The sequence below is a fragment of the Pelobates fuscus genome, chromosome 7 (genome assembly GCF_036172605.1).
Source record: "Pelobates fuscus isolate aPelFus1 chromosome 7, aPelFus1.pri, whole genome shotgun sequence".
In the NCBI taxonomy this organism is placed as follows: Eukaryota; Metazoa; Chordata; class Amphibia; order Anura; family Pelobatidae; genus Pelobates; species Pelobates fuscus.
In genome coordinates, this window is record NC_086323.1 from 89,625,672 (window position 1) to 89,649,831 (window position 24,160).

Sequence of the window (24,160 nt, forward strand, 5' to 3'; positions counted from 1 at the left end):
ACGGAGACTGGGCTGACCGCAAGATGGCTAATGCCAAACGCACCCACTAGAACGTTAGCTCAGGATAGCATTCGCCCTAAAGGGTTTTTTCACCTTTGCGTTCACACACAAACCCTGACGTATATGGAGAAGGGATGACACCTGTTCTGGAGATTAGCCCCTCCACAAAATCGTGTTCTTGTATACCAGAAACTGACCTCATTTCAGGGCTGAATGACTACGTTAACCTGAATACCACTTAAACATACCCCACTAATGTGTACTGATTGCTAACCTCATGTTTACCTGTTTAACTATGTCACCACTGTAAAGATCAAAAATTGTATTTACTATGCCTATTATTGTTACCTTTGACGACTGAATAAAAATTGATTGACACAAAAAAATTAGATGTTGAAATTAATCAGATTCAAGAAAAATTAAGACCTCTAGCAGGCTGTGAAGAAGTAGAAAAATCTTTAGAAACAGTTAAAGACTATGTGGAAAAAATTGAACAAGAAACAGTAGCTATTAAAAAGAAAAAGTTTCTGAGAGACAAAAATGACTATGCTTTTAATAAAGTACGTTCTTTTTCAAAAAAATTCCAACAACGAGATAGATCACAGTCTCGTAATAAATCCTATTCACATAGAGACAATTATTCCTACCAAGCTCCAACTAACAGAAATAATTATGAACGTAGACAACCCTTTAGGAAATTCCAAACACAAGAAAACGAGACATCTGTTTATGCCCAAAACAGAGAAAACAGGAATACACCAAAAAAAGTCCCTTATCAAAGAAGGTTATATAATAAGGTGGAAAACAACTATGGTAGATTCCAAAAATCTAAATTTAGAACCCTATCAGAAAATTCCCCAAAACAGTCTCCATCCCAACAATCCCCACTTCATATATGGAGTTCCGGCTCACGAACGGACCAAGAACCAGCTGTTTGCAATTGAGCAATTGGATCTAAATGCCGGCGGGAAGATTTAAAAAGGGAATTAGAAGCCCCAGAAGGTTTGAAGCACTCCACTACTCCTGAGGAAGTCTGGTGATCCGGACGAAACGCGTAGAGACTGACAGTGATTGCTATCTGTTATTTTATTATTTTTACCATTGTGCATGTGTTATGCCTGCCTGAAATCTCACCAAGGACGTTTGGTTCCATTTTGATGGGAAAAACAGATTTGTGCTGATGGGCTTTTTTACAATTGTTACACTGTAAGTGCAACCATTAAAGCTGTTATATTATTTTTTAACAACGCTATACTATGTCAATTTTTATGTTTTACATGTCTAAACTACTACTTTGATTCTGACCCTGAGGGAACCAAGAAAATTCATCTAATTGATGTGCCTGAAAACCGCATATATCTTGTGAGTGTGACACAAATAGAAGGGGCATTTGTGTTTGTACGTTAATCCCCTATGAGCGTATTTTTTCTTTTATCTTTATATGTTTAGGTACATTCTATTTTGTTTCCATATTTGTGAGGATTAAGAGGAATCCTCTTGTTTTACCTGACGAGAAAAAGGAAGTAACTATCCTTTTTATTTTATTTTATCTATTCTTTCACTGCACCTGGGTGGTCTAAACTTGTATCCCTGACGCCTGGCTTTTCCTTATTGTTGTGTCTCTTTCTGTGTCCCTCGACCTCGGCTATTCCTGACTATTCTTTGGTATGTTAGTCCGGGCATTCTAAGGTCCGGTATATGTTACCTATAAGTCCTCTGTGTTACACAATTCTATGTGCTGGATCATACTGTAATCCTAACAACAAGTTGTATTGTCGCCCCCTTGCCTCCCCCTCACAAACCCCACGAGATCAGTATGTATTGTAAAATAATTCCCAAGCTAAGAGCGTAAATTTTGGCAAAGAGATTTGCTTCTGTGTTGAGGAAAGAGATGGGGTAAAAATGTTGTGTGTGAGTCAACGGCTTTCCTGGCTTCAGGAATGTAATGATATGCACCAGTAATGTTTCAGATGGGAGAGCCCGATGCAATATTACCTCGTTAAATGCATTTGTAAGATGTGGTGTCAGTGTGTGTTGAAATGCTTTGTAATAACAATCTGCAAAGCTGTCCGGCCCCAGGGCATTCCACAGTGGGAGCAGCCGGATAGCTTGGAATACCTCGGTTTCTATTATGGGTGAGGTAAGTTACTTCTGTTGAGCTATCGTCAGTTGCAGTAGGGAGATAGTGTCTAGGTATGCCTTGATTTTATTTTCCCTTGGTTGTGTCATGTGTACGTCATTTATGAGGTTGTACAATGCTTCATAATATTTAGCGAAATGATTACTAATATCTTTGGGGGCTATTATCTTGTCACCTCCTGGGGATACGAGGTAAGCAATTTTTTGGTTTGCCTCTTGTAATCTCTGAGCTAGGAGTTTGCTCGCTCTGTTGCCTTGTGTGAAATACCTGACTTTCATTTGCTTCAATTGGTACCCAACCTTGTATAATGCAATTTGTTGTAATTTTTTGGTGATGTCTATAATTTAGGCTTTCAGATCCTCACTAGGAGAGATTTGGTTTTGTTTTGTAAGGTCATATAATGTTGTTTGGTATTTTAGCAGTTGCGATTGTGAAAGTTTTTTTTAGAAAGGATGCTCTGCGAATTAGTATGCCTCTAGTGACTGCCTTATGGGTCTGCCAAAATGTGTTGTGTTGGTGGTCTGGATTCACATTTTCTTTAAAATAGTTGTGTATCTCATGATCTAATTCTTTTTAAAGTGTGTATCCTTAAGGAGCGATTCATTTAGTCTCCTCGGGCTTCTGTGCGAAGGGTCAAATTTATCTTTAAGCGTTAGTGTGATTGGTGCATGGTCCGATCATGTAAGTTACCTAACAGTTCTCAATTTGGTTCATATTAGTACTGACATAAGATAACCATCTATGCGTGAATATAAATTATGTACAGTGGAGAAGTAGGTATATCCCCTCTCTCCCATGTGTGTCGCTCTCGTAGTACTGGTGGGCGTGCAGGAGTTTCCTAATTGCTCTACTTTGTTTTTTGAGTGTGACGTGCCTACTACTAGTTTTTGCTAGTGCTGTGTCCATTGTGGGATCAAATACATGGTTAAAGTCCCCACAGATAATGGTGATGCCTTGTTGTATGCGTTGTAATTTGTTAATGATTTTGTGCAAAAAATTGCGCTGGTTATTATTAGGCATGTAGATGTTGGCTATTGTGTATGTAGGGTCGTTAAATGTCCCGAAGACAATCGTATATCTGCCGTCAGGGTCTAGCTCATGTGCTATCCAAGTAAATGCAACAGATTTGCTAACCAGGATGGAAGAACCCTTGGTTTTGTACCCTATTTCAGCTATGCCTCGACTCCTGAGGTTGTTTCGCCATCTGCTGTCCTCCATATCATCTATCTTTACTGCATACTCTCGCACTTGTGCTTTGTGGACTTCCACTTCCGCCACCAGTTCGTTGTGGGCCTCAGCTTACTCTGCCATCTTGTCCTCCATGGTGGAAGTTCTGGTGCCCAATTCTTGAATATCGGAGGGCAAGTCCTTGATGGAGCTGTGTAATGAGTACTGGAGCTTGTCTGATTTTGCAGAGTGTGCTGTGTGATCAGCAACTCTCCAACAGTGGTTTCTTGTGTATGCTGCAGTTCTTCTACTCCACCATCTTGAGTGTATCCTATGCTTTAACAGGCGCCAAGAGGCCAACACCCTGCCACAATGTTCGGTGGGCACAAAATCCCCTCGCAATCCCCTCTCAAGCCACTTGGCATATAGCAGGGCCACACCTGTCACCAACTTAGTGTAATTGTTTTGCTGCTTGGCATTAGCTAGTAAGCCAGTACATTATAGGGGTATACACTAATTGTTACTTTAAATTATTTAGCATGTCTCACCTACAAGAAGGTGGCGAAGAACTGTCCATCCCCAACACTCCTGCTAGGTTTGGTACACCTTCACGCAGAGGGGATATGGCTAGCCCTACTTCTTTTAGATCATGTATTATGCCTCATATTACAGCCAAACTAGGTAAACAGAGCATACTGTACCCAGCAACTGCTAGTAAAGCTGAACTTTTCAAATTACTGCGTACCACAATTGATAACACCAATGCCGGGGAGGGCCCTATTGGATTAGGCCGTCACTCCATGATGTCATCGGTCTTGGCCTCTACTGGGCAGATTAGTGACATATTGGAGAGACTAGAGTCTGGCAGCCTGGAAATGTCACCAGTCAGGCCTTCCACTACGATACAGTCAGGACCTTCTCTGGCTCAACCGGGTAATTAATTGTCCACCTTGAATGAACCCCACGTTATCAACTCGGCTCACAAGGTCCCGGCCAATATAAAAAAAATATATTCTGGTTCACTGACTGTAACCAAGAAACACAGTGAACTTCTAAATTAGGAGAATCCACACTGCACACTTGGGGGTGCGGTGATGTGACATACGCACGCAGGCTCACACGCCCACGCGCTTGACACGGCGGCCTAGTGAAATGAGGGAGAGCTGCATGACGACCTAGTCAGACGCCATAACTGGAGTGCTTTCCTCAAAAGAGAGGAAGGAAACAGCAAAGCAGGAGAAGCAGGAGAACGCGAGGAGGGGAAGGAGGTAAGAAAGCTTACTAAGTAAGTGTGTTGCGATCCTGTATTGGTCTTGCAGCTGATACTTGTAATGCAGAATATGAGAACAAGTATGTTTGAAATCTAATAACCACACAACTTTACTTGAATCCAGCATTGCACTGAGCAATTGTTTGTTTGTTTGTTTGTTTTTTTTGGGGGGAGGGGGGGGTTGTGTTAATTGGTCACTTCCATTGAACTTTTCTGTTTTTGGCATTGTAAACCATAAAACACAGATAAAGTCAAAGAAAGAGGGAAGAGGAGAGGGGTGAAGAACTGTAGCAAAATGTAACAGTGAATTCATTCACCAAAATAACAGGAGAGGAGAAAGGGAAGAAGGAAAAACAAGGGATAACAGAAAAAAAGGGGAAAAAATAGAAGAAGAAAATTCCTTGGTCACTACACCGTGAATGACAACATGAGTCTAGAGTTCACCGGTCCCTGCAAATAATAAAAGAAGAGATAGATAACAAATTACAAATAAAGTAAAGGAAAATAGGTAAAAGAGGAAAAGAGAAGGAAAGGAGAAAATAAAAGAGGAAAAATAAAAAGAAACAAAATAAAGAGAAGTAGGGGAAATCAGAAAAAAAAAGAATAAGAAAAAGTAAAACAATAGGAATACGGGGATAACCGTAAAACAAAGGGAAAAGAAATGAAAAAAAGAATAAAAAAACCCTATAAAAAAAATCAGATCAATAACATGGATATCTATATGGTCTATTGGAAGAAAATAACTTTGATCTAGCCTTAATTCAAGAAACACACTGGAAAGAGATGGCCTCAAAACCTTATAGGTATTCTAAATATCCCCACAATACTTGCTGCAAATATGGAAATAAAAAAGAGGGGGTAGCTATTATTCTATCTAAGATAATTAAATTTGAGCAACTTTTTGTAGAAAAAGATGAGAATGGTCATAAAATGGTCAAAAAATATGATATTCTCTTTACATTTGTTAATTTTTATGCTCCAAGTCAATCCCCTATAACCAGGGGCTTACCTAGCACATCTGGCAGATCCTGTGTTTGGAATGCCTATCCCTCCCCTCTCCCATCTTTAAAATGTAAAAAAAAACTCCACAATTTGTAAAAATGTTTTCAAGAATATTCATTGCACACATTTGTAAATTGTATATCAACTTGAAAACACTAGAACTATGAAAAATAAACTATTAACTTAGAAATTAAACCCTTGCCCTGCCCCATTGTACAAAACTCCTGTCCTGTCCCTATTATACAAAACCTCTGTCCTGCCCAGGGCCGTTTGAAGGAATTTGGGGGCCCCAAGCAAAATGGACTTGGAGGCCCCCCCAAACTCCAACCCCCCCCCACCCTCCACATGCACGCAAGGCCTACAGGGCGCCTGCACCCGGGTCCTTCCCCCCCTCTCTCCCCCCCCCACCCCGAGTCCGCCCACAGGGATGCAGTGTCTGCAGGGCCAGTGCAATGATTTTTGCCACCCTAGTTAAAAGTAAAGTTTGCCGCCCCCATGTGACATCACAGTGCCCCACCCATATGATCTGCCATGTTAACTAACACAGTGCTGCAGTGCCGCCGTGTTTACAATAAAAGGCCTGCAGGGACAGGCTATAGACACCAGAACCACTACATTAAGCTGCAGTGGTTCTGGGGAATATAGTGTCCCTTTAATATGAGGTAAATTAGAGATTAGTGCCACAAATAATATAGTAGATTGCCTACTTACAACCAGATGAGGATGATGATGGGCTTCAGCGGCCGTCTGGCTCCACTGGTCTGGTGTAGAACAGGCTCTCTGGAGGCGGTTTGTAACTGTGGTCACAAAAAATCAATGTTCTGGGAGAACGGGAATCAGCTCCATTTTTTGGGGGCCATTTACATAGCTCAAGGTCTGGGTCCCAGGGTCCACCTTCATGTTCCACCAATGAGTTTGTTCACAGGGGTGTGTGTGTGTGTGGGGGGGGGGGGGATGTCCTGATGTGTGTAAGGAATGCATTATGTGAATCTGTGTTTGTATGTGTAAGGGCTGCAAGGTGAGTTTGTGTATGTATGGGATGCAGTGTGTGTGTCTGTAAGGCAGTGTTTCCCAACCCAGTTCTCAAGGCACACCTACCAGTCCAGGGATTAAGGATTACCCAGTTTTGTCTAAGGTGTTTTTAGAAAAAAAAAGAAAAAACACCTTAGACACAACTGGGTCACCCCTAAATCCTGGACTGGTAGGTGTGCCTTGAGGACTGGGTTGGGAAACACTGCTGTAAGGGATGCACTGAGTGTGTGGAAGGGGTGCATTGTGTGTTGCTGTGTGTAAGGGATGCATTGCTTGTGTATGTGTGTCTGTGTGTAATGCATTGTGTGTTTTTATGTGTGTAAGGGGTGCATTGTGTGTGTGTGTGATGGATGTCAATCTCTTCCCCTACCCCCGTCAATTTCCTTCTTCTCCCCCCCTCTCCAATTTCATTCTTCTCCCCCTCCCTCTCATTTCCTTCTTCTCCCCCTCCCTCTCATTTCCTTCCTTCTCCCCCTCTCATTTCCTTCCTTCTCCCCCTCCAATTTCCTTCCTCCCCCTCCAATTTCCTTCCTCCCCCTCCAATTTCCTTCCTCCCCCTCCAATTTCCTTCCTCTCCCCCTCCCTAAAATTTCCTTCCTCTCCCCCTCCCTAAAATTTCCTTCCTCTCCCCCTCCCTCAAATTTCCTTCCTCTCCCCCTCCCTCAAATTTCCTTCCTCTCCCCCCTCAAATTTCCTCCCTTCCTCTCCCCCTCCCTCAAATTTCCTCCCTTCCCCTCCCCCTCCCTCAAATTTCCTCCCTTCCTCTCCCCCTCCTTCAAATTTCCTCCCTTCCTCTCCCCCTCCCTCAAATTTCCTCCCTTCCTCTTCCCCTCCCTCAAATTTCCTCCCTTCCTTTCCCCCCTCAAATTACTACCTCTCCCTCCCCTCCCTCAAATTTCCTCCCTTCCTCTCCCCCCCAAATTTCCTCCCTCCCTCCCCCCCCCCACTCCCTCAAATTTCCTCCCTCCCTCTCCCCCCCACTCCCTCAAATTTCCTTCCTCCCTCCCCCCCACTCAAATTTCCTCCCCCCCCACTACCCCTCCCCCCTCAAATTTCCTCCCCTGGGCCCTCCCCCCTCAAATTTCCTCCCTCCCCCCTCCCCCTCAAATTTCCTCCCTCCCCCTCAAGTTTCCTCCCTCCCTCTCCCCCACCCCCACTCACTGAAATGTCCTCCCTGACACCCGGCAGGCACACGAGGGAGCACTCTCCCTGGCTGAGTGCTTCCTCTTCAGCTCCCTCGCGCGCCGCGTACTGATGCCGGAGCTGGAAGATGACGTCATCTTCCGGCTCCGGCATCAGTACGGTGCGCGAGGGAGCTGAAGAGGAAGCACTCAGAGGAGAGTGCTCCCTCGCGCGCCTGCCGGGTGTCAGCAGGGCCAGCCTCTCGGGGGCCCTGAGGTGACCGGCTGCTGGGCCCCCCAGGAGAAGAGGCTGGCCCAGTGGGTACATATCGGGGTCGCAGGGCCCCCTGCGACCCGGTATGTACCCACTGAATGTGGGGTCCGGACGACCAGCCGGCTCTGCTTGGGGCCCCAGGCCAGCTCGGGGCCCCAAGCAGTTGCTTGGTTTGCCTGTCCGGTAGCGACGGGCCTGGTCCTGCCCCATTATACAAAACTTCTGCCCCATTATATAAACCCACTGTTCTTCCCTCTTCTAAAAAAAACCCTGCACCCCTTCCACAAATCCTCTGCCCCCTTCCACAAAAAAAACTGCCTCCTTATAGAAAACCCCTGCCATTCCCCATTCTACAAAAATCCTGTCCTGCCCACTTATGCAAAACCTCTGCACCTCCCCTTTACAAAAAACCCTGTACTGACTTCCATAAAATGAATGCATCCCTTCACATAAAAACCCTGCACCCTTTCCATAAAATTCATACACCCCCCCTTCACATAAAAACCCTGCACCCTTCCTTCACATAAACATCCTGCACCCCATACACATAAAAACCCTGCATTCCAACCCATTTACAAAAAGTTAATACACCGCCACCCCTTAACATAAAATGTATAAACGAGTCAACGAGACATGGAGCTATTCTTCAGACACTTTACCAGTCTGAGAACACCAGTCTGTGCAATTTGTACGTCCACTTCTCACACAGCAAACCTTTTTCCCAATACAGCTGAAGTATCTAATAAACTTGCGGTTCTCAGACTAACTAAACTAAAACAGTCAAGATAATTAAAGTTAAATTAGGAATATAAATAGTCTTACTGAGTAAATCACAAATCTGTAATAATTTTAATGCAGGTGTTTGTGGCTTTAGTGCATGCAGTCTGTTGCATATTTGTTCTAATTGTTACACAGCCCATGCAAAGACTATGCACTCCAATAAAATGTATCCTAAACCATACTTAACCCCTGTAATTGTGACTGCTTATCAGCTATGTGATCAAATCCCCCTTCAAAACACCTGGTGAGTTTCTTAGTTTCGGTTTATTCTCGAGGTTTCCATACAGGCACCATATACATGCCATCAGGTACCACAGAGTGTAACAACCTACAATCAGCCCTTTTGAATCCATAGACGGTTGATAAACTTCTACAACAAGAAGTTACAGAGGGTACGAATTGGATCGGAGTTTCATTCATTCGAACAAAAGGCCCGAATTTCATCCTAATACGAATGGACAAACTGTTCTTATTATGTTAGGACACAATTCAGTCGTTTCTCTGGCATTTGAACACCGAATGAAGCAGCAGGAGGAAAGTGAAAATTGCTTTGACCACAAGAAATAGAGCAGACTTTGCTCCTCCCCTTGGTCAAAGCTGGTCAAGCGTAGGAAAAATACATAAGACAAAATAGTCCCTACTTTGTGTTATGTTTTAAAGAAAACTAGAGTAGACAGGAAGAAATGAAGAACAGATCCCGAGAGAGGGAGAGAAGAGGAAGCGATTTAGGAAAGATGGGAGGATTTCCTTATAATCAAAGATAACACTAACCCCCGAGCAGTCATTAGCCTTTTTCAACTACCGGGAGTCCCTGGATTCTCTGAGAAAATTTATCAGATACCATTATTGATTTCTTAGGTATACATATTAGTATATTAGTTTACATTGCCATGCAGTCCAGCCTACCCAGAGAAAAAATAGGCATCCTTTCATGTATTGAACAATACCTCCACATAGGTTCTTGCAGTCACAAAGAATTACAATCTCTGTTAGGTTCACTAAATTTTGCTATGAGGATTATCCCTCAAGTCAGATCTTTTATTTCGAGACTCCTTTGCCTCTTTCCCAATCTCCCTTCTGATAGTTGCTTCACACTGGATTCCCAAGCTACAGCAGACCTGCTCATTTGGCATAGATTCCTATTCACATGGAATGGAAAAAGTATGTTTCTTCCTTGAAAATTCACCCACCATATGGACAGATGTTGTGGCGGCCACCGGTATTGCAGCCATATTTGATAACAAATGTCTCTGGGGTAGTTGGCCGGTAGAAGTTCAGAGCATTGACGGGTTTTAACTGACTTCTGCTCTATTTGAAATGTATCCGATTGAAGCAGCTGCTGTAGCTTGGGGTCATTTGTTTTCAGGCTGTTTAGTCTAATGTTTTTCAAACAACCAGGCCACATGTCACATTATTAATAAAGGGTATATATATTCTCTAACAATCATGAGATTCCTTAGGAGGCTAACTTGGTTGCTACCTTGTTATCAATTTTTCTTCATCTGTATTCATGTGCCTGGTGTCCAAAATATTAATTCTGACAAATTGTCTCGATTTCATTTTCCAGGCATTTGACAAAGCTCTACCTACTGCCTCACGAATAGCCACTGCTGCCCACTGTTTCAAGGCCTGATCATGGACAAGACAACTTGTTAGCTCACAGTCGTAACTTGACATAACTTGTTCTATCTGTTTACACACACGACAAGCATATGATAGAGTTTTTTTCTATTCAATAGGTTCTTATCGGAACAACACATAACTGACTCATTTGCTATGAATTTTGCTATATCATCATACCAAATTAAAACCACTGTAAAAGGCATTCAGAAATCCAGCACCAAAAAAAACTCAAGCATATCCACAATCACTTATTTCAATCCCTATCTGTCACGGTAGTATACCCCAACACGCAAGAATAGTCCAACGAGAGACAAGATACGTCTTACCGGGCCTTAGAATGGCCTGACTCGATGTGGACAGGAAAAGACAGAGTCAAGAACGAGCCTAGGTCAAGGGAACAGAGAGACAGCGTAAACAAGAACTAGCCAAGGACTGGTACACAGAAGTGAGGAAACCGTCGAACAAGACAAAGCAGGGATAAAGAGAAAAATGGAGTCAGGTACAAAGCCAAGGTCAAGCACGAAAAAAACACTACTACACGAAGCAAGCACTAAAGGGAACTGAATCAGAAACCACGATAGGGCAGGGAGCTAAGGGAAAGGTGAGTATAAATACCTATTAGTTTAATTTGATTGGCCCCTGTCATATCCACGCCCCCAAAACGTGAGTGTATAGGGAATGTGGAATGACATTGGTCAATGGGAGACCTATTTTATTTTTGGTTCCCACTGTCCCTTTAAAAGCGTGCCCGATACGCGCGGCATGCTCCCAGTGCCAGGTGAGTAACGTGGCCGCTTCTCGCGGTCAGTGCACGCCTTCCTGATCTCCCCGTCGGACGAGCCGCGCATGGCTCGTGCAGTTGCAGGACCATGCGCGGCGTGGAAAGAGGACCTCGCCCGGCCACTGGAGAGGGTCAGTACCGCTACACTATCAGACCTACTGGACTCCGGCTCTTTCAAGCCGCAAACCAATCAAGTTATTAAGACAGCAATGCATCTTGCATTTTATGGCTTCCTTAGACCACAAGAGTTCAGTACTACAACCACAACTAACACTCAGTATTGTCTCAGATGGTCACATATTACTAAACATACAGACTATTACAGATTTTCCATACCCTACACGAATACAAGTCAAGAGGGCCAGCAGGTAGATATTCCATACTACACTACTCAAAATCAAAGTTGCCCGGTAAGAGTATAAGACTCCTACCTACTCTCTCCCTGTAACCCCCCTTCACACCTCTACTATCACTACATGGGTTAGTCCTTACAATAGCAAAATTCATATATTTATATTGATTGTTGATTGTATTAAGTATTTGGCATGTATCTCCTTTTTGACCTCTTTATTTACATTCCTACCGCCTTGTTGGTTCCGGCACACCACAACCGACTTTTGCCATTCTGTTTTTTTTAAACTAATTATATTTATCTCACTATCACTCTTTCCGGCCTTTGTGCCCATCACACAAATGTTAAGGCTTTGCCTAAAGCTGTGGGAGGGGCTTAATTACAATTTTAAAGGGACTCCACATTTTCCCCAGTAGCTTTACTGGTCTGGGGATTTGCATGTCCCCTCCCTCCACTTCCTCTATTTACTAAATATACCTTTTTACATCTTAAAGGTGGACCCTCTTGATTTATAGGCCTACCACCTCATTGGTTCCGGCACGCCACAACCCACTTTTTCCATTCTGTGTTACGACAACTGTACTTTTATCACTGTCACTCTTTGTGGCCTTTGATTATATATATTGAGTTTGTCAGTTAGTCACTTGCTTGAGAAAGTGTTTTAGTACCCATCCTGTCCAATCAGGCATTTATATATCCGTTTAGGAATTGTTCATGTCAAATTAATCCTTGTGTTTGTATAATTGCAGAGACCGTCTTTGAGTGTTTGTGCTGTCTGGTCGTTGGGACTGCACACAAATCTCTCTTTGGTTGACCCTGCACTAACTATTTTGCAATTGCATCTGTTTGGTCAAAATCCATGCAGGCCGAAGAAACTGAGATGCTTACTTATGAGGATATAACCTTTGTATGCAAGAACCTAGAAGGTCCTATATTCCATATATATTCCTCAGCTATTTTATGCAACAACATGCATGGTGTCCAAACTGATTTCTTTTTACTCCTTGAAATACTTATTCTATTTTTCTGAACTATGCTAAGCTATTGAACTATTTTTTTATTTTTATTTTTGTAGAGTTAGCTGGAGAGAGAGGAAGTGTTATCTGACTCAGGGACAGATGTAGTATGCACCTTTGATGTACCGTATATACTCGAGTATAAGCCGACCCGAATATAAGCCGAGGCCCCTAATTTTACCCCAAAAAACTGGGAAAACTTATTGACTCGAGTATAAGACTGGGGTGGGAAATGCAGCAGCTACTGGTAAAATTCTAAATAAAATTAGATCCTAAAAAAAATATATTAATTGAATATTTATTTACAGTGTGTGTATAATGAATGCAGTGTGTGTATAATGAATGCAGTGTGTGTATAATGAATGCAGTGTGTGTATGAATGCAGCATGTGTGTATGAGTGCAGCGTGTGTGTATGAGTGCAGCGTGTGTGTATGAGTGCAGCGTGTGTGTATGAGTGCAGCGTGTGTGTATGAGTGCAGCGTGTGTATGAGTGCAGTGTGTGTGTGTGTATATGAGTGCAGTGTGTGTGTGTATATGAGTGCAGTGTGTGTGTGTATATGAGTGCAGTGTGTGTGTGTATATGAGTGCAGTGTGTGTGTGTGTATGAGTGCAGTGTATGTATATGAATGCAGCTTGTGTATATGAATGCAGCGTGTGTATGACTGAGGGAGAGGGGGCTGGCAGAGATCTTACTTACCCGTCCTGCAGCTCCTGTCAGCTCTCTCCTCCTCCGCGCCGTCCGTGCAGCTCCCTCTGTCAGCTCACACTGTAAGTCTCGCAAGAGCCGCGGCTCTCGCGAGATTTACACTGGGAGCTGACCGAGGTGCTGAACGGACGGCGCGGAGGAGGAGAGAGCTGACAGGAGCTGCAGGACGGGTAAGTAAGATCTCTGCCAGCCCCCTCTCCCTCAGTCTGTATTATGGCAATGCAAATTGCCATAATACAGACTATTGACTCGAGTATAAGCCGAGTTCCGGTTTTTCAGCACAAAAAATGTGCTGAAAAACTCGGCTTATACTCGAGTATATACGGTATGTTGAGTGTGCCAAGGATGGATTCCTATGCTTTAGAAACTAAGTGTGGATATGACTGGTTTGGACTGGACCGTTTGAATAGGGATAGTGTTAGGAGACATAGAACGCAAGGTGCTGGTTGGAATTATTGCCAGAATTGCAAGCTTGATTATAATTTATCTCATGATTTAATATGTAAATGGCCTTTTTTCAATCATCAAGGAGTGTTTCCCATCTCCTCCCAATACCCATGCAATACAGGTGTGGGTATTTTAAGTCACAAGTGGTGTCCATTGAGGGTTTCCCCAGATGTGCTTTTTCCTCAAATATGAGTTTTTGCCACTGGGTTTTTTGACGGGCCCCAGATCACCAGGTGGACTGGGGATAGGTATTATTCCCACTTTGACTATTTGCGTTCACGTTGTTAATGAAGGAGGGAAATTGTTGGAAATATTACACTTTGCCTATATTTACACAAGGCTCAAGCTACAGATGACCGGAAGCTCAGTCTGTTTAAAACTGGCTAACTTGGAACATGTCAGCTATTTGAAATAATATACTTTATCTATATACAATGCTTAGTGAATATACCCCTAGACAAGAGCTATAGAACATTGTGTAACAACTAACAAGTGTTTGTGTTATATCCTGTATGTTTCTGCCATTGGCCTTATTTCCTGTGTTTCTCCCTTTGATCATAACTGCTTAGTAGTCATTTAGAACTGCAAAGTAAATATCTTTAATTCTAAATGCGTATGTGCAAGGTCCGAACTTGAAGATACACCTGCAAGCTTGCTATAGGTTAAGATGTTAAGATAAGACATATGATTTTGTTAGGATTGGATAATGCTTGTAAGACCACCTTGAATAGAACCTGTTACACAGCCTATTAAATATTAGAAGTCATTTTGAACCTTGCATTGTCTTATCGCTTTCATTGGTGCTCCTCACCAGCTGGTTTGGGGATAAGGAGAAATAGAGAGTGCTGCAAATTGACACAAAAGACCATGGCAAGGGGAAATTCCTGACAGAGAAAATTCCTCACCATCAGCCTCTAACACACACACATATATATATATATATATATATATATATATATATATATATATATATATATATATATATATATATATATATATATATATAATTTAAGGAAGGGTTCATTGTTGTTGCAGTAACCCTTAATTATATACTGGCTTTCTATGATGATAACTGTCTAATTTAATATTTTTCACAAATAGAATATTGCTTTGGCAAAACCATGCACAGCCAAGTCCCAATTGACAGCTAATTAGCAAAAACATTACAAAGCAGTAATTGGGATAAATGGACACATTTAATTAAATCTTTTGTGATATTTAATAATTAACATTCTTTAAACAAACCAATTGTTTCCTAATAGCTTTTCAATTTATGTGCAAAATTGACACAATGGTTGCTATGGAAATAAGCATTGAAAAATATTTGTTTCAAGATGTCCCCCCGCCCTTCTCCTTTATTTCATGTGCATTTTCACATCTAAGTAGGTTATTTGCAGTTCTGATATATCTAGATTGTATTTAGCTAGACTCATTAAGAATGTCAATTAACAACAAAATTATCAAGAACCACAGCTGAAATTACATGTTATAAAATGTAATTAAAAGTCTTAGGGGAAAAATTAACATAAACATCTTTTAACTGTGAATTACTTTATTAACCCTTGTTTTGCTGTGCATTGCTACTGTGAAAATAATTAAAATTAATTTGGAGATAGATTCAAAATAAAATAAAAACTAAAGTAGATAGAGTTAATATAAAGTATAGTTGACAGTTTTGTCTTTAATTCTTTGTTGGAGTAGTAATTTAGCAGTTCATGTAAACATTAACCTTTAATGTTTTACAGTCATCACACTTGCAATCGATATGCCAACCGAGAACAGGGGTTTACTAGTCTAATAGTACTGAGACAAAATAGGTCCTTTGGTGTTCCTGTCCTATTTATTTTTTTTAAATTAAAGGGACACTATAGTCACCAGAACAGCTACAGCTTATTGTATTTGTTTCAGTGTGTATAATTAGTTCATTCAGGATTTTTGTTTACATTACAGCTAAGGGATAACTCCACTGGCCGCTCCTCAGGTGGCTACTGGAGGTGCTTCTTGGGGCAGTGCTGTACACTGCTATTCAGTGTCTCCACCCTCTGCATGGATACATCAAATGTTCCTTAGAGAGATGCATTTATTCAATGCATCTCTATGAGAAGATGCTGATTGGCTTGTGCTGACTCTGCCCCTGATCTGCCTCCCTGACAGCCTCATCCAATCCAATTCTTTCCTATGGAAAAGCATTGTGATTGGTTGAAATCACCACTTCTGATGATGTCAGAGCCAGCAGCAGCAGACTGGAATACAAGCAATATTTTACTTTAGTGGGGGCAAAGGCTAGAGGGTGTGTTCCTTTAAAGTGTGGAATTGCCATATTCTGCTATTATTTACAAGGGCTGCAGTTGCTTCATAACATTGTATTTGTGCGTATGTGGGTTATTATATTGTATATGTTCATGAGTATTTTGTGGTATTGTGTATAATATGGGGCTGTTTATGGGGCTGTTTGTGGAATTGTGTGTGAACATTATGTCACATATTATGTTTGATGATGTGTGTATGTGTCAGGCTGCTTGAAGTATTGCATGTGAGAGGTTGCTTGTGAGGTTGTGTTTGTGTATGTGGATTGTCAGTGGTTTGTTTCATGGGGATTGGGTGTGTTTGTGTATGGGCTGTTTGTATTATTTGTATTAGAGTTGGCGTATTCTTTGGCTCTGTGTATACCTCACAATGTGGGTAGCTTCCCTGAAGCCCAGTGGGGACTGGGCTGACCAGGTACAGGAAGTGCTATAGTATCACGGCACACAGGAAGGATTCACCATGTCCTGCTCACTCCCTGGATGCCACTGGTCTCTCGGCATCACAAATGTGAGAGACACGATCCACCTACCCCCTGGTCGCCGGCTTTCTCCATCACTTCCTGGTGGCACGCCATTAGCACAAGGCACACCATCCGCATTCTGGTTTCCCCGAACCGACCAGGTTCAAAAAATGTTAAAGCAGATGCCCTTTCCCATATCCCTACCCCCTACCCTCATGGAAGACTGAAATGCTGATCCACCTACAATCCTCCAAAAGGTACATTTCGTGACTATCTCCTCCTCTCTAATGGAAAAATTACAAGACTCTACTAAAGACCCCACTATGCCTTTGCCACCAGAAGAAAATATTTATGTTCCCCAAACATTGAGAAAGGAAAGTCTACAATCCTGTCACAATTCTCCAACAGCAGTTCATGGGGGATGTTTCAAAACATTGGACCTGGTAAAAATAAATTTTTAGTGGCCATCAATGACTGAAGATGTAAATATTTATGGTCAAACCTGCTCAGTTTTTACCCAAAATAAGAAACCCACTACCAGAACTAGTGGTCTTTAACCGCCACTGACAGCACCCTCTCGTCCTTGGAGTCATGTTACTGTGGATTTATTTGTTGTCCTACCACCACCATGCCAATTTACCACAATCATGTTGGTCGTGGATCGACTTACTAAGATGGTACATTTTGTGACAACAAACAATGTACCCACCACTAAACAAATTGCCATTCTATTTTATTAATAAATATTTTGTCTTCATGAAATTCCTGAGTCCATAATTTCTAACAGAGGAGCCCAATTCACCTCTTGATTTTGGAAAGAATTCTGTCACATCCTTCACATCCAAGTCAACCTATCTTCAGCCTTACACCCACAAACCAACGGACAAACAGAAAGAATGAACCAACTCGTAGAACAGTTCATTCAATGCTATACCACATACCTATAAGTCTGGGTTACTACCCGCTACTGAATTTGCCATTAACTCTTGAAAGAGCAAATCTACACAAGAGACCCCTTTCTTCCTCAACTATGCATTTCACCCTTCCTTTTTACCAGATCTACCTATCGCAAATCCTGTTCCAGATCTCCACATCCATGTAACCCAGCTCCAACAAGAATTCTTGAAAGCACAAGACATTTTGCAGCAAATGCAAGTTCAATATACAAGAAAGGCTGACCAACACACATCACCTGCTTCAACATACTAGATAGGTGATAAAGTACGTCTCTCCGCAAAACATCTACGGACTTCCCTTCCTTCCAAAAAATTAGGTCCTACCTATATTGGTCCATTTACAATCACATCCATTATCAATCTAGTCAAGTTACAGTTACCTACCCAATATAATGATTATGTCATGGCACACAGGGAGGATTTGATGTGTCCTGCTCACTCCTTGGACGCCATGTATCTCTCAACATCCCAGGAGTGAGAAACATGCTCCACCTACATCCCGGGCGCCAGCAGTCTCCATCACTCACTAGGGGAAGGAACACAAACTCTGCCGATCCACCATGGTATCTTTTCTCCGACAGACGGACCAAGTAGTATATGTGCTATGATCCCGACACTGCCCCAGGATTCCCCCAGGCTAACAGAACCTTGTGGAACCCATGCTGGCTTACCTGGAAGCAGTGTGGGGATCAATGGCTTTCAGCTACAAACGGACATGTCCCACCCACAGAGAGGTGTGGACACCCAGTTACCCAACAGAGCCACTTGCACTTGGAGGGGCCTGCTTGCCAGCCTCCTGCCCACAGACTATGGGCCCTGCAGGGAAACCTATAAAAGACTACCAAACCTGAGCGACTGTTAGCACTGATTTCCCTGGAACTGCTCTCGGGGGGACAGCAACTGTAATTCCAATAGTGCAGATGGGACCGCAGTCCCTGTACTGGAGCTACAGGGATGCTGGACGACCGATCCAGATGCCCAACTAACCTCGCATGAGTACCAGGAGGAGGAAGTAAGCGATTTTCCCCCTTCACAGCCCATTCCTAACCTGATACTGGGGTTAGTGAACGAGACCTTAACCCCCACTGACCATCTTCCAGCAGAAGAGCTGGCATCAGGGCAGAACACCGCTGGCCTCTGCCCTAACTGTCCCATTGCTACCGGGCAGGACTATGCACTGGTCAACACAGCGGAAGAGCTAGCCTCTGTCCTCCCCGTCCCCCTTGTCCAGAACCTGAATCCCTACCGGGCAACCCAGCAGAAGCGCTGGTGACAGGAAATTAGCTCTCCACCTTTTACTCAGTAACACTGACACACAGGCAGCGGGTAAAGGCAGCATAGGATTTAAGGATGTAGCTCCAGTTTTTTTTATTTAATAGTCTCCACCTGCTGTACATGGATGGGGTAAGGGGGGAGACAGTGATTTATCTACCTAACCTGCCTTTTTAATAATTTAAAATTCCTCACCCGATGCCTGCAGGTGGGGGCATGTGGGAGACTATGCCCCCCTGTTAATTTACAGGCCCCATTGGCAATGGCTTCCCGGTCACTAGTTTTAATTTAGCAATTTTGCCCCCACCTTCTGCATGGCAGGTGGGGGCATAGGGATGTTTAAAACCTCCATTGTAGTAATATAGACCCCATAGGAATCATTATGTATTTATTTTTACTTTTTGCAATGTGGTAGTTGTTTAACAAACCCTGGCAAGCCACCGCAAAATGAAAGCTTGCATTCCTGAGGATTTTACATATTTGCCCACTAGCTGCTAGTGCTTCCAGTGGGTAAATAGTACTTCATATTAGCAATTCACTTGCAAAAAAACAAGTGAATGATAATTTGTTGAATGGTTGAATTTGTTGAACAAATTAATTTCTTTCCAAATTTTGTGAATATTGGTGTTGTATGAATTTTCAAAATCCTATACTTAGTTTAAGGTGCGGAAGCAAAAGCAATGATTTTAATCCAGAAACTCTCTGCCCTTTACTATTTTAGCCTGAAGTATCATTTATCATTATCTACTGACAGGAGCTCTTTACATCTAGGGCTGCAGAGACTAGTCATATCTCTGCTGATACTTTGTTTTTACAACACTTAGAACACTTGTACATATTATCACAGGTCCATTTAGCACTCACCGTTTGATTCACGTTTTGGTGTACACACTTAGCATAAAATTGTTTTTTTTCGATATATATATTTTTAACATGTTTAATAAATCTTTATTATTTTCTCCTTTGGCTGGTAACCTTGTTCAGATAGTTTGTCCTATAGTCATTTAGACATCCTATTGATGCACATATTTTGCATCATTTATTAGATACACTATCTCTGGCTCCTTTATTTCTAACTCGGGGTTACCCCCCCCCCCCCCCCCCATCTTTCCAGTGTATCTAATTTGGCTCTACTCGTTTTTTTTTTTTTCTAATCCAGACACTGAATGCATCTGGACAATTGCTGCAGTTTCGCTTGGCATGGCTAAATACCAACCTCATTATTATAAATATGAGAATTGTTATTGCGGTCAAAATTTGGGAATTTTTACCACAAACTGGTGTTTAGTGAATAACCTTGTAAATGTTGATTTTATTTACAGATCAACTGAGAAGTAAGCAATAAAGGGAAACAAGGAAGAGAAGTGAAAAAAAATGTTGGAGGGGTCGAACTGCTGAGCTGGCTGGACTCCATTTATTTGAGCTGTGGTCCGGAATCTACAATAACTTGATGAAATATGCCCACCAACAAAGAATTTTGCTAATCCCTGCACTGATTCATGTGGGAAAACACTGTATCTCTCATCTGATAAATGTCAGAAGCTATTTGCCCCACAGGAGAGGAGACAACGGCATCTTCAGCCTGTTCCAAGTACTGAGCCTGAATAACAATTTCCAGAGAAGATGGCAAGCTGCACAAGGCCTGCTACAAAGAGCAACACGATGGAGGAACCTCGTCTTCCACTTTGATACTTACCTGACTGAATGGTGATCTTCGGTCCAGCTCTGCTTTCCCGCCAACCGGTTGGAATTTTCTGACCTACTTGTTGCAGTTGTAGTTTTAGTGACACTCACAGCTCCTTGATTACTACTGTTGCATTGTAGGCATCACTCAAACAACAATGACTTCCTTTCTGCCATCCCTGGGAGTAGATGAGGGAGGTCTCAGCCACTGACACAGAGAACTGCTCCTGCATTCTTCCGGTGTCCAGGGGGACCTGCCGACAAAATGCTGTGATGACTGAACCGGGCTGCTCTCTGTCGGATAGCTGGGACCTCTGCCTTCAAGTTTAAAGGGGGCCTGGAGAATGGTGCTCCACGTTTCTGTGAGCCCGACTGGGTGGTTCTGTGGAGGACCTGTGGCCCGGGGTTGGGCAAGGTGTGCCTTGGAGGTGTGGGGCATGAGAAGGAGCTCTGTCTCCCTTATTGGTAGTTTACGGGAATGCTAGGAGGTGCAGAAGGCTTCTGGTAGAGGGACTTCTGGTGGGGCCTTAAAGTGCCCGCTGTGCTGAGTGGTTCTTTATAGGGGGGAGGGGGGCATTGTCTTGTGTAGGGGGAATGGTTGAGGGTCTGCACCCTCAGGGGCCTGCTGGTAAAGTAGTGGCTATGGTCCTCTAGATCTCACATATGCTCCCTTACCTACCTTGGGATTGGGGGTGTGGAGGGGCTTACAATTATTTGCTGGTGCATGGGTAACTTAAAATAGCAGTCATCTCAAAAGCTGTGTAAACCCCCACCTCCCTTTCTTTTCCTAAGACTCCTAGAGCCCTACGGGGGATCCAGTTGAGGATCCCATATGCCCCTATTTTTACTTGGGAAATTCCCCTCCCAACCTCCCCCCCCCCCCCCCACACACACACACACAGGATGTCTAAGCTTCAAAGTTTGAATGTACATTCTAAGCTGAGGTTTTATGTACTCCAAAGCTGCATAAGTTCTACCACATACTCTATCCAGTGTAGCCACATATGCCATAATATCAATCCCATATATGCTTAATACTAGGCCTTTATAGAACTTTATAGAATCCTTATCCATGCGTAACTTGTTATATGTGGTAAAAGATGCCGCTTTTAATAAACTAAATCTGGTATTAAAAAAATATATAATTTATAAATATATGAATTAGTTTTTTTAACGCTCCTCCAATTTTTTCAGACATGATAAGGAGGGTAGAAAAAAAGGAATTACAATATATGTACAATTTCTCACTCTTGGCAAGTAGAGGGGCATTACTTGCACATTCATTGTTTTATTGCTTAGACTTTGCATTTTGGATTATTTGCAATGACTTGTCAAACTCTCATAAGATTTGTATTATGCATCTGTTCCTATTATACAGTGCAATCACATGTTTGCAGCCACTCATGTGATCCACTGATATGGAGCTACAATCATATACTGGAATATGTATGACAATACTAGGATTACCTTGGCATTTTCTGTATATCAAATGGTGCAGGAAGTTTAGTGCTTACTTTACTCTTCATCTTTACCCACCAGGAAGACTGTCATGAGGCAGTGTTTACATTTATCAAACTGCAAGAGCATGCTCTGTATATAAAAACCACTACATTAAGATGTTGTGGTTCTGGTGCTTAGAGTGTCACGTTATGTCTTTAATGGTGTTGTAATTTGTATATTTTTGATTTAAAAGTATGATAGCCATTCATTCTACTTACACCACAAATCTGGCAAATCAAAAGTTAAATCATATAAATTGGGAAAAATGTAATTTTCTTTTTGAAACAGGGGTATACAATGGAATTTTTTGGGGGTAGACAATGGCATGTCAAGACAATGGCTTGATGTTGCTTTGACTAATTGCAACAAAAATATCAAAACAATCAAGGCACCCTGCGGTCATCATTGAAGGAGGATTCCTATTTACCCCCCATCTAAACGCTTTTAACATTTGGAATTTGTGAGTGTAATGGAATATCTTGTTTTATAACTGGTTCCAGACAATATTGCACTACGTTTTTTTGTCCTTTATTTTAGGCACATCAGCGAAATCCCTAAAACCCTTATCTTGTATATATCTATGCTATATGGTTACTAACTGGGAGGTAACCGTGGGATGCTGTGTACCTGTAAGTTAAGTTGTTTAAAAATTTTTGTTTGCACTGATCACTTTAAACACTGGTGGTTTGCAAATTTGTTATTTAAAGACATCAATCAAGACAAGGCTGTTAAACTGAAAGCCAGAAAATAGGTTAGAAATATTGTTTAAATAGAATTCATTTCAATGGTAACAATAAACTAATGGTCTTTTAATTATATTGTCTAATATTACAACATTTCTGTGTGTCTTATAGGCCACTTCAAATGGCTTGTCTATGAGGATGAGTTAACCACGTGCAACTCTGTGTAATTACATTTATGCTAATTCCCACATCTGTAATTTCAAGAAATCAGCAACATAAAAACATTGCAAATTACAAAATATCAATGGGCAACTTATTTAATTATATTATAAACATGAATCATTATGGTGGTAAAATGACATTATATTATATACAAAATATCACTTTTCAATAAAGCTGCAGAACATGTTAATTTAATTACCCGCTAACGATTTCTGCTCATATAAATGTCTAAATAATATCTCAGGGTTTGCTTTTCAGAAATAATTGCTTCCATAGTCCGTTATTTTTTTCCCATGCAATTTTAATAATGTTATCTTTTGACAATTTTTACTTGCGTTGTGCTGTGAATGACAAACCTGCTTGTAAAGACACATCTATGCGTTGATGTAAAACATAAAAGGTTGCATTATTAGCATTGGATATATAAAGCGCACTTTTTAGAAAGGAAAAACAAAATAGAGGTGTAAACGAGTGAGTCTCAGGGTGGAAATAGCAGAAGATATATGTTCTGTAAGGCAGGCTGACTACACAACAAATATTACATGAGAATGAAGAATAAGCTCAGGTTGTTAACCGTAACATGTGTATTAAGTGAAGGTGCACAGGAAATTTAAACAATTCTACAATTAATAGCTAGGAAAACAGAGGAACATTGGCAAGAAATCCAAGGGAGTAGCTCAGTTACTCTCTCAGACTAGATGGCCCTGGGAAAATATTCCTCTCATGCTCATAGTCCAGGAAGGTGCGATAATGAATTTGTCCCTCCCATGGCACTGTAACATGCAGCATCGCTACAGCCTTACGTGTTGTCAAGAACCAACTCCCAATGTTCACATGCTTGTTTCTACTTCCCTGGGTTGTGTCAACCTAGAGCATGGGCTACATACAGGTGCGGGTACTTTCCTGGTTCCACACCTAGGAGGGGGCGCTGAATCAAAGCTCTGACCAGAGTTTGTGCCTTCGGCATTGAACCGTTGCAGAAATACCATTTCCCAGTTTTTGAGTGGTGCCTGAGCATGGATTGGCCTTTTTGATCAGCTGCGAGTAGATCTCCTCCACTGATGGAACGCAAAACCCGGAAGCGGAAGTGCCGCCCGACCGCCCGAGACGAGGTCATAAAAATAGCGCGAATTTTGGATTATTTAAATGGACATTCGCAGAAAGAAACCCACCAGCAACTGAGGAAGCCTCTAAACGAGGTGAAACGCGTTTTGCACCAGGGCTTTCCTACAATTTACCTTCCACTGTAAGGTTTTGTTTTTTATACTTTTACTTATTATCACTTGTGCACTTTCAATAAAGCACTTTATACTTATACTTACCTTGGAGAGGACATTTGGCTACTTGCAACCTCCTGGCAGTGTA